General features: G+C 47.6%; 1 protein-coding gene across 16 annotated transcripts in view; it reads right to left on the bottom strand.

The window, feature by feature from the left end:
- The window catches only part of IKZF2 (IKAROS family zinc finger 2), a 109,883-nt gene extending 107,537 nt beyond the window's left edge, over nucleotides 1–2,346 (bottom strand). For 10 of the 16 annotated variants that reach the window (XM_048952958.1, XM_048952951.1, XM_048952970.1 and 7 more), the window contains exon 1: nucleotides 2,024–2,346. The gene's annotated coding sequence lies outside the window, so the exon portion shown is untranslated. Of the gene's footprint in view, nucleotides 1–835; nucleotides 934–1,291; nucleotides 1,585–2,023 lie in introns of those variants that run through there. The other 6 variants (XM_048952960.1, XM_048952955.1, XM_048952959.1 and 3 more) reach the window with 4 other exon arrangements.
- Nucleotides 2,347–11,764: the final 9,418 nt, after the last annotated feature.

Consider the following 11,764-nt stretch of genomic DNA (forward strand, 5'->3'; position numbering starts at 1 on the left):
GCCCTCGCCTCACACCAGCCCCTCACAGCAGCACACACACCTGTACACACACCTGTTCCTCCTCACCTCGCTGATCTGCCCCAACACGGGGCCCAACACGGCACTTAATGCTCCCAGGCCATGCATTTTGTGGCATGAAGCAATCTTAAAGTTTCTGGAAGCGCTTTGCTGACACAGAACAAGCTATTACTTTCCAGAAACCCAAGTAACTGTATAGAATGACACCCCCTAGCTATCATTTGATATATATTGAGGGGAAAAAAAAAGAAAAAAAAAAAAGGAGACAGGGAGGAATCAATAATCTTAACTATGTTCTTTTAACTGGAAAAGTTAAGAAACCAACATGACCAGAGGAGAATTTTATTTCCTCTCTCCCTCCCCGGCCTCTTTTTTGCCTTTAGTTTCAAAACTCTCACTGCACCAGGCAGCTAAATTATTCACAATGAGCCATTTCTGTATTGATCGCCAAGTATATTTAGCCCTGGCTCCTGGAATTTCTCCATTACTTACTGGAAAACAGGCAGCTTCACTTCTTGTCTCCAAAACCACTTCCCTCCCCCTCCTTCAACTCGCTTTCCTCCCGCCTTTCCCCCAATAAATAAATACTTTTCTCTGTGTTCTTCTTTGGTATAAAGCAGATCAAATTCCCAAGGCATTCAGTACATAACACTTAAATTTCAACCTGCCTGGCTGCTACCAAACTCTCTACAGTGACTGATTTTTCCACATGACTTTAAAAGCAACAACAACAACAAAAAAAAAGCCACACACACACAAAAATCCCTAAAAAGTTTCCAAAGCGGGCAAGCTGCTTCCTCAAGCCCTCCCAAATTACCTTCTCTTCCCCCTAGTCCAGGTAGGCAGGCACACACTGAGTAAAGAGAGAGGCATCAGAAGCAACAGGGAAAGAGCACCCCAGCCAATGGAGTGAAGGAAAGAAACGGGAGGAAGGGAGGAGGAAGACAAAAAAAAAAAAAAAAAAAAAAAATTTAAAAAAAAAATAAAAAAGGCACAGAACCATCCGTAACCTAAATTAAAGCACCGTTTGGGGTGGGGTTTTCTTTTCTTTTCTTTTTTGTTTGTTTTTTTTATTATTTCTTAAAAGTGGAGAAAGGGGAAGGAAAGAAAAGTTTGCTCCCCGTTTTCAGGCTGTGATGGGGAATCCCGGCGGTTCGGCCTTTCAGCCGGGGAGGGGGCAGAAAGGAGAGACGCCGCAGACACGGAGAGGTGGGGAAAGTTGGAAGAAGGAGAAGAGGGGAGGTGGGGGCCAGGCGGCCGCCCCGGCACTTACAGGTGGGGCATGCGGAGCCGGGCAGCGCGGGATGAGCCGGCGGGAGAGCCGCTCAGGAATGGCACATACTTTCAAGGAAGATGAAGAACAAAAAGGGAGAGAGGGAGGGAGGGAGGAAGAGAGAGAGAGAGAGAGAGAAAGGGAGGGAGGGAGGAAGGGAGGGAGGTCAGCCGGTGCTACAGCAATGCGATTAACCAGCAGAGAGAGAGAGAGAGAAAAACTTGATCCACCGGTTCCTTCCGAATCGGCACGGCAACCGGAGCGGGGGGGCTCGGGCGGCAGCGCACCGCCGGGCGGGCAGCCTAGGCCAACTTCCCGAAGCCGTTCCGGCACCCCCCCTCCCCCCCCCCCCGCCCCGCGACCTGTCAAAGTGATCCAAGTCCTGCCTCGCCGCTTTCATCTATTCCCTTTAGGACCCTTTCCCCCCACACACACCTCTCCCGTTTTCCCCCTCCCCCCGTTCCTTCCCTCGGTCCCCCGACGCACGGCCGCCGCGCCTCAGGCCGCAGGTGGCGGCGGCAGGGCCGAGTAACGGGGAGCGGAGCGAGAGCTGCCCGGAGAGCCGAGGGCCGGGGGGGGGGGGGGGGGTCGAGAGGGGGGGCGGCTCCTGACGCGGCGTCCCCGAGGGGAAGCAGCAACAAGTCGGGCCGCGCTCGGCTCGGGGCCCCCCGTGCTCCCGGGGGAAGGCGAGGGGAGACAGGGAGGGACGGCACGGGGAGGGGGCAGATTTACCTCAGCCGCGCAGGCAGTGGATCACTTCCATGCCCCTTTTGTTTGTGTTTTTATTAGTGCCGCCGCCCCGCGCCCGTGCGCGGCCGCCTATGGAAACTGAGGCAGCGGCGCGGTCGCTAAGGGTAATCCTGCCGGCACTTCCTCCATCTTCGGAGAGCAGGGTTAGCCTGGGACAGCTGGTCAAACCCCGAGAAACCGATCCGCCCGCCGCCTTCACACACATACACGAGCACCGCGCACTCACTCACTCCCTCACACACACACACGCACACACACATACGCGCACATACACTGAGGCGCACGCAAGCGCGCACCCGCCCGCAGGCGCGCGCGCCCCCCCCCCCCATCGCTCTCCGCGCGCGCGCGCACGCACACACCGAGCGGGCGCGCGCCGCCGCCCCGCGCGCCTCACCCGGGAGGAATGGATGGAAGGAGGGGGGGGGCACGCGAGGGGAGGGGGCCGCGCGGCGGGGCCGCTCAGCACGCTCGGCAATCGATTAGAGGACAAGTGCCGCCTCGCCTCACGCGGACACACGCACACACACACACACACACGGTCACACACACACAATCACACACACGCGCGCGCACCGCCCGCTGAGGGCACCGGGCGGCGGAGGGCGAAGTTGGGCGTTCGGAGTGAACGTGAGGTAATTTCTGGTTTTTTGGTTGGCTTTTTTTTTTTTTCTTTTTTTTTTTTTTTCCTTCAGGCTTTGAGCTCAGGAGGGAAAACCCGGATTAAAACGAAAGCTCCTCCGCGGCGCTTTCCCCATCTCCCGCGCACGGTGTGTGGTGGAGAAAGGGCGGGAGCCGCGGTGCTTCCCTGAGGACAATCAGCTGACAGCCCGCTGCCCACACGGCACCAGAGCCGACGCGTGCCAGGGCTGGGGCCGGGTTGGCTGTTAGGAAACGTTTCTTCCCAGAAAGACCAGCGATGCTGGTGGGCACCCGCGTGAGGAAACGCTAGCGCAGGTGATGAAGCGGTGCGAACTGACGAAGGTAGGCACACAGACGGAGGGCCGGTGGAGTGATCCTTTACCCACGCCGGTTGCCAGAGAGCTTCAGGATGCGCCGACTGGAGCTCCTGCGCCGTGCCTACCCGCGCTCCTTGTGGCAGGCTGTAGGTGCCTGAGCCAAGCTCATAACTCCCTCACCGGCACTACAAATTTTAGCCAATTAGTCATTACACCACATCTGAGAAGCGGGTTAGTTTAACTCTTCTCATTTTGCATAGGCAGAAGGGTTAGGGGACTGGCCCAAGGCCATGAAGAGCAGTGCTCAGAGCTGAGCCTAGAAAGCAGACTTCTTGTTTCCCACGCCTACGTTTCAGCAACTAGACTTGGCTTGCCTGCCTCAGAAAATAGACTGGCATAGCTATAGCTGTGTAATTACACCGTTACCGTTATAACTCTCCTTGTGGACGTTCTCCTCCAGATGGAAAGTGACTTCCCAAAGGCTGTCCAAATGAATTCACTGAACAGCAAACGCTTCATGTTTTTGCACTTTTTTTTTTTTTTTTTTTTGTCACCGTGGGGTCAAAATTCCCAAGATGCAGGTCTGGGCGGCTTTCGATAGCTCTTACAAGGCATTGGAAAGCATGGGTAAATGTAAAAGGTGTCGTTGAAATGCTGGAAGTTTTGTCGTCAAGATTTTTATGACGCTTTTTATCAAAATGTTGAAAGCTGAAAGCTTCCAGCTGGCTCTCCTTACAGGTAATAATTTAATAACTAACAGCTTTTCTCCCAAAGCTGTTGGAACCAGCTTGAGTCATGGAAACTGATGGGAAAAACCAGACCCGTCCTCTGCAGTAATTATTTCTGGTTTTAATCCCGCTGCTCCGTAAGCTTTCAAAACCAAATGAAGCTGTGAAAACAGGCAAGAGTGACCAAGGGAAAAGCAGGGGACAGACGCTAACCTGAAAGGGTTCACCCTTAAAAATTAATTTGTTAAGTGGAAAGACTGCAGGGATGAGGGCATCTCTACTAGAGCAACATGGGCATAGGGTGAGTCACTGGTTTTATTGCAAAATTCAGTTCTGCCACAGCTCAGGGGCTGCAGCGAGAGCTCCAGTGATTTCTATCAACCGCACAACTGCCCCAGATTATACTCTCTGGAGCAGCTGTGGCGACCTTTAGGATCAAGAGGTGGTTTAGTGATCAGGACACCAGCGTTCACATCCAACCATGGTCAGAGGTCCTCTGCATGGTTTCAACCAAGTCATTATTCCTCTATGTTTCACTTCTGTTTTTAAATTGCAGCAAATAATGCAACAAGAGGTTTTTCTTCAGCTGAGCAATAGCCTGAAAGCAGCTCTCAGCTTTGCTGCAGACTTCTGCCACGCTGTAGAAGCCACCTGGACAAATCTTTTAGAGAGATATATCTGGAACTCCTTTCCCCTCTGTTTCCATCCATGAGACCTAAGCAGCCCTCCCACAGCCATGCCTGCTGTAGACAGTACTCTGCCACAACGGCCCAGCTGCCCAGGAGACAGCCAGCCAGTCCTGAGACTTGTCGTGTGTCCCCAGGGTCTCATGGGCCTCAGTTCTCCCTCGCTGTGCTGGAGGCAACAGAGCTGCCAGGGAGGCGGGGAGGAGAAATTAATGCCTTATTGCTCGTCAGTAACATGCTTCAATAGGTCTGTGATGGGCTCAGCCTGTTTTCAGCAGAGTATTTAACTATATATGCATTTAACTTGTGTGTGTATGCATTCGCACACGTTACTATTCAATACAGCCAGAAAGGCGTTTTATGTAAATTCTGTTTTAAATTATCTGGTTCTCATTATTTTGTGTGCTCTTATGAGGTCAAAGCATTCTAGGAGTTAGCTCCCTAAAATCTTGTGTTAGGTATCCACATAAATAATAGCTTATCGCAGCAAAAGCTCGAGGTTTATTTAGATTTAGGATATTAAAGAAGGCATATCTACCAGACTGCTGCCTTGGACAGCTATGAACACCACTGAGCGATGGACCTCTGGGTCAGCTTTCATGCCTTTAGACTGAACCCTCTCTTTTCTAACCAAGAAGGGGTACTTTGACGACAAATTGGATCGAATCCCAATATACTTTGAGCAGGACAAACGTAGACCTTTCTTTACTTAACTGTGTCGGGCAATCTACAACCATATAAGCTCTAATCTATTCAGTATTCCATCTCCTCCTCTTTACTACAAAAAGGCACTGTTTTATGCTTATATGCACCAATAAAGAGACCTATAAAGAAAATAATGAACATCCTTGAATATTTTCAGGCCATACCCTATTAATTTTAAAAGCGACTCAACATACTGCACCCCTTGTATTTCAGCAAGATAAAAGCCTATAGATTAATTCCTATTAAAACAGTTGGTATTTTCAGGACATGCAGATGTAATTTATGGAGAGGCACAATGCTCATAATAGCTCAAAGGCCACAGAAACTGTAGATCTGTGTCTGTTACTGTAGCTGTACAGGCATTCATTGTACAGAGAGCGGTTGAAAAGACGGAGTATGTAATCTGAATACTAAATTTGTGAATAGTTTCTCACTTGGGCTGGTTAGGCTTTTCAAGAGCAGCGGATGCTTTGTGGGGGACTTTGTAAGACATTCTGCTAACGCATCACGTGGTTGCTGTATTTTCTTCTCTTATCGTTGCTGTTAGGGCTTTATTCATAATGCACAGCATTTGATTCTTAGAAGGGCAGGAGCTCCTGCTCTGTACTCTGCACCTGAATTCAGTGTGCTCTGTGTGAGACAATTTCCACAACAAATCCTGCTTCTTTCTATCAGGTGAGCAACTTGAGGTATATATACACCAAAGGTTACAAGAGATCAAGATTCCTCCCCTCCCCAAGTGCTCCAGTTGCTGCATTCACGTTGCTTGGAAAATAGCATCGTATTTTATGTATTATTATCAACAATAAAAGTGTACAGGTTTTCTATTTTATTATGGAGATATAAATGTATATGGATGCATCACTTACGAGGTAGGGAGATTCTGAAGTGTCCTAACAACTTCTTAATTATGACACGAGCTACTGAGTGTGGATATTTGAGGCTGGGTTCATCTCTATTCTTTGCACAGCCCCCAGCACAATGAGGATTTGTTCGTGACCTGGCATCCCACTTAGCACTTCACCAAAATTAAGAGTCCAGCATTACTTTGCTTATGACCAGAAATCTCAATACCAGCAGAACTGAATACATCCAACGTTGAACAGGGAACAGGACAGCAGTGTATACTTCAGAAGTATGGTGAACCATCTACTGTACTGAAGGATGGAGGCACTTAGGCAGTTGCTGCTCAAGCTGAAAGTTGGTAAAACTTACAGGTGCTGGTTCGGTTTAGCACTGCAGAGGACCAGGGAACATCCAATGACAAATGACCATAAACATGGCTTGGCAACATTTAAACATTTGGTGGGAATGGAGTCCTCCTTACGTTTCTCTTTGACAGGATTAAGATGAATCCCAGAAGGTCAAGTGCCTCCAGTTAGGTTTGAAGGGGCTTCTATAGAATGGAAGACATTTATAAACACCTTCCTTGATGCTACCAAATTAGGCTGCAAAGAGCATGGGAACAGGCCTTGTAGGGCTCAGCCTGCTATACTATAGCTACATTTGTAGTTCTCATTCTGTCTGAAAGACAGAAGAGATATGGCCACCCAATGCTTACATATCTGAGCTTGTAAGGAGTTGTTCTCAATAACTTGGCAAAGGTTTGAGGGATAAGAACATGTTCTTGAATGCAACCTACGTCTCAAAGGGCAGCCTTGCACCAGTGGCCCCTTGGAGTCCAGGAGCTCCAGGAAAACGCCGAGCCAGCAGGGCACAGACCTCATCAGCCAGGGCTCACCCCACAGCCCTGGAAAGTCAGCACAGGTTTACTGGGATGTACTTCATACCACTAGTTCTTGGCCCTTCACCACTTTTCCAGCATCATGCTGGTGCTTTTAGGAAGCCAAGGAGAGGCTGTGGGGCATCTTCCAGGCCACACCAACTCCTGAATGTGTGTGGACGTGAATGTATGTCAGTCCCCTCTGCCCCGTTCACATTTGATCAACACTGCTCTGATCACTGCAGAAACAGTATGTTGTCAGAGTCTCATGCATGAGTAATGAAGCCAGAGCATAAAATTGTCTGAAAAAACAGAAACGCCCAGCTCTCTGCCTCCTGAAGAGGCACAGTTGAGCCAAAGCCTTACACTGTCTCAGAGGTGAAGCATAGCCTGGAGACGGACCGTGAGCTGGGATCACTGCTTTTAGTTACCTGTTGTGGAGAAGGATGTTCATCTCCCCCTCCATTTACAACAGCAATAGGCACTTCTTTGGCCTCATATTTCCAGGCTGCTTCTGAAGTCCATGGAAAAAGATTGATCCATCCAGGTTGCAACTCCAAGCACCGACATTAAATCCTGCAGAGGGGCGTTTCCTTCCCCAGGAAGGAAACTGACTACAGAAGGAGGCTGGAGCAATCAGCCGGGCTAAATTACACTTAAAATGGGTGAATCTCCTTGTCTGTACTTCAAGTTCATCACCTAGAAAATGATAACATTTTGTCTCTGTCAACTCTGCTAAAAATGAGGCATGTCTCAGGAGAAGGGCAGGGACTTGGCTACGGCTGGAGGCCGTGCAAGTGGATAGTTGAGAGTATTCCAAAACCAGGGGTTTTGTGTGCCTCCTTTGTGCCCACGAGGGCCGTTGTACAAGTGTCCTGGTGTTGGTGAAGATATGGATGCCTTAAATTAACTGGCCAGATAATCGTTTTTGAAGTGGATTCAGGTTAACTTTGATTAACCACAGGCAACAATTTAGATAATTAAAATAAAACATTAGCATCTTTTTACTCTGCTGCCAGTGTTACATTAAACAGTGTTTGACCACAGCCTTTAAGAGCTGTGTATTCGTTTTTATTGTAACAATCTGCTGCCTCCCTCCAGCAACAGAACTGATACAGTTTTTTTCAGATTGTTTTGCTTGGTGGTGAGGATTTCTTAATTTCTCACTTTTATGTGTTCTTATTTTACTCCAGTAAAGAAACAACATTTCTCTACACCTAGACGTTACCCACACATAACTGTGCGAGCAAAGAGAACATAACTTCATTCTTGTGGTTTGAAAATGCATCTTTTCCCCTGGTTGTTTGTTTTTAACAGGGTGGTGTTTGCATTTTCTAGTTCTTAGGGTTTGAGTCAGTAAAGACATCCCTAGGTCCTTCTATGACAAATACAATACAGGAGTCTTTTCCTCCTGGCTTCTGCTAATACATTGTAATTCTTTCTGAGATCTGGAAGAACAAATGTTGCTGTTTATTAGCAATGCTGGGGATTCTTCTAATTAATACTTTGGGTGGTGAAACCATGGCTAAAGATTTCGTGGTAGGCCTGAGCCTATGGCAATAGAAGTTTTCCTACTGACTTCAGCTGAAAAGGAACAGTCTAACGGCTACAGTGAAAAACAAAGATTCAGAGTTTATAGGGCTATAATCAGGACATAAATAAATAAGTAAAACCTTGCAGATATTAAGATCATCATTTTTGCCTTAAAAATTCTTCTCTGAATTGCTTAGGCCGCACTGCTGAAGAGCGCTTCCCAGAACAGAACTGTCCTGGTGCAAAACATTCACGGAGTTTATAGTGAGGCCATAGAGAAGTACTGGGTCTCCACTTACTGCATGGGGAAGCTGAATGCCTCTGGTAGGAGCTTGTTGCTGTTTTGGGTTTGTTGGCTTACTTTTTAATTCAAAAGGGGTATAATTTTGCATTCAGCTCCAAAGTTTGGTTAAAAACAGCATTGAAAATGACCCTTAAAATATGAAGATGTTTTTCCGTGGACATTGTAACCAAAGCATCCCTAAGCCTTTATCACTGACTTGATCATAAAGTGATTTCCACACTGCACCAAGCTGCCTTCGTTGGCTGATAACAGAATCGTGACTCTCTGGCAAGGTTACTGTTGCAGGTTCTTGCAAGGTTTTTGCACATTTGCACGTATGACCTTTTGAAATAAAGCGTTCTTCTGACCGCAGATGGTGGCTTCTTCTTGATGAAAGACCTCTGTTGAAAAATCCTCACTTAGTTGTCATCAACCTAATGTTGGAGGTACTGAAAGAGGAACAACTGAGACTTCCCTACAATGTAATATTTGTGACTGCTCAAAGGGACTGGGACATATCAAAAAGAACAAAATACAAAATACCAAACCGTGGGGCTGACCTCAGCACAGAAACGTTTTTCTCCTCGCTGATTTTTTCCACCGCCTCCTTCAAATAGTTTCTTCCTTTAGACAAGGGAAGCTCCATCAGCTCTTTCATAGAGCAAAACTGACACCCACTGGCCACCCCCAGTACTTGAGACACGGTGAGCTAGTGAGCAAGCCTTGCCTCAGGGCAGAGCCGAAGAAAAAAAAGATGAAAGACCCTTTTGGTGCATCTCAGCCCTTGTTCCTTACAATGGACGACATCAACATGGCCAGCAGTAATCCCCAGAGCCCTCCGCCACAAACTGCGATGATGCATAGCATGGTATGCAGGCTCCCCTTCATTCCTTTAGCGTATCATGAGGGAATGCTCACACAAATGCCTCCTACATGACAAAACACCTTTCTAGGTGGACCAGCTTTACTGACCTTTTTTATCCCCGAAATTCAGGGTGAGATTTCACGTGGTCAGTCTCAGCCTTGCTGTGCTTACGGTCTGCCGCACTTCCCTGCGTGAGTTGTTTGCCATCAGCCATCCGCGTGCTTTATGCCACTCAGATGCAGGCTGACTTAATTCTCTTCCCATGTAGGTCTCACTCCTCTGCGTCCCAGGTTTCTCTGAGCAGTTCTTGTTTCTCTTCACTGTCACCTCCGATCTCTGCAGCTCTGTTAGCAAGGCTCCCAAAGATAATGTTTCCAACCGAGCACAGGCTCTGTGCTGTGTGAAGACGTGTCCCTTTCTGCCTCCTTGTCACAGCACAGCCCAAATCACATTGCCATTTATACTTTTATTTTTCAATTGCACTGCATGCTTCTGTCTGATTTGCTGCCCACTTAGGCTCTTTCAACATGATTGCCTCGTAAGTAGCTCCTTCCTACTGAATATCTTTGTTTTAGATTGTATTTATCTCCTCATGGAGAACTTCAATCTTCCCAGAGATTCAATCTAATTCTTTTATTTCCTCCACATGTCATATATCATCATGTGCTACCCTCTGGTATTATTTACTGATCTCATTTGCTCTTTTAAACTCTTCTCCACTGCTACATGTTACTGATTTCATGCACTGCATTATCTTCTACATGGAACACGCTGCTTTGCTGAATGGTACATTATTATACTTCATGTAACCCACCTACCCTTTTATGCCTGCATGATCACTTTGCGCTTTAGCTATTTTAAACATCATGGTCGTACATTATTCAAAATTTAAGGCATGGTATCTCTGAAGCACTGTTCTGTTTCTTATCACAGTTTCCAGGCAGTATAGAGTAGCTTCAGCTGTTAAACAGGGAAGGATTTTTTTTCCAGTGCTAAGCATCTTGAGCCCATGCACTTTTCTCCCTGCCTGTCCCACTGAGCTGGATCAGCCTGCAAGGAGAAAGGAGCTGGGGTAAGCTGTGCTCACCTTTTCTGAATGCTCACCCACTTAGTTCTTCTCATGAGGGCTTTCAAGGATAGGCAAACTATGCTCTTATTTCAGATAATTATTTTTGGAGACTGCCAACAGGGACCAGCATTCTGACTTCATCTTACATTCTCAATTTTAATTTCTCCAGGTGAGTGAAGCATCACCTTGCATTGCTTTAGAGGAACTTGATGAAGTTACAAGATTATTTGGTGATGCTTAATAGCGGGTTAATTAACAATTTGAAGCCAACACGCAACAGCAGCTTCTGTAGTGTGAACAGAGGCCATGGTGTTGCTCCATATTTACTGTAATGCTATTTACACCCACATCAGCCTCAAAAGCTTGTTCTCAGCCATGGCCTCACTTCAGGACAGGCTGCATCCTGAGCTGTGGATACGAGTGACATGTGAAGGAATCAATCAAAGTTGTTGGAGCCACTCATTGTCACACACCCAGCATAAATATTCTAAGGCAGAACACTTCCCCCTCCACCCTTGACTTTTTGAGTCCAATTGCTTTGAATTGGCCCTGCCATTAGCAAGATTCAGTTCTGAAGCATCAACCTTGTCATGGGGAGCCAGTAAGGGACAGGCTGTGGGTCTTGGTTAACAAACTAAAACTGTTCAGGTGATGGCTGTACAACGTTATTTGTAAACACGACACCCTGTGAAATAGCCTTGTCTGACAGTACGTTTGGGAGCAGCAGGGAAGGGGCTGGAGGGAAAGCCATATCCAAGCACTGATGTATCTGAAGCCTTCAGCAGAGTTATCCATTACTGGATCTCACTTTGCAGTCCAGGCTTGCCTAAATTACAGTTTCTCCCCAGCTAAAGCATGCGGTCTCGTGGACAGAGGATGAGGATTGCAGCATGTGGAGCTCATCTGTCCCCAGGTGTCACCGCTTCACAGAGGTGGTGGGATTGAGGGGACACTTCGCTGCCTCTCTGGGGCAGACAGCCTCTGTGACCACTGAAGTGAAGCAGCAGGTATCTCCCCTGTGCTCTCCTTCACAGAAATCACGAGAACGGGTGAATGCTCACCTCGATTCATGCCCACACAAATGATGGTGTTTCTCTGCTGGCTTCCATTTGAGTGTTCTTTGCCTTATTAAGACTAGTTTTGTCTCTGTGTTGTAGGATTCCCAGGGAAAATAA

Source organism: Lagopus muta, chromosome 8 (genome assembly GCF_023343835.1).
Source record: "Lagopus muta isolate bLagMut1 chromosome 8, bLagMut1 primary, whole genome shotgun sequence".
NCBI classification, from domain to species: Eukaryota; Metazoa; Chordata; class Aves; order Galliformes; family Phasianidae; genus Lagopus; species Lagopus muta.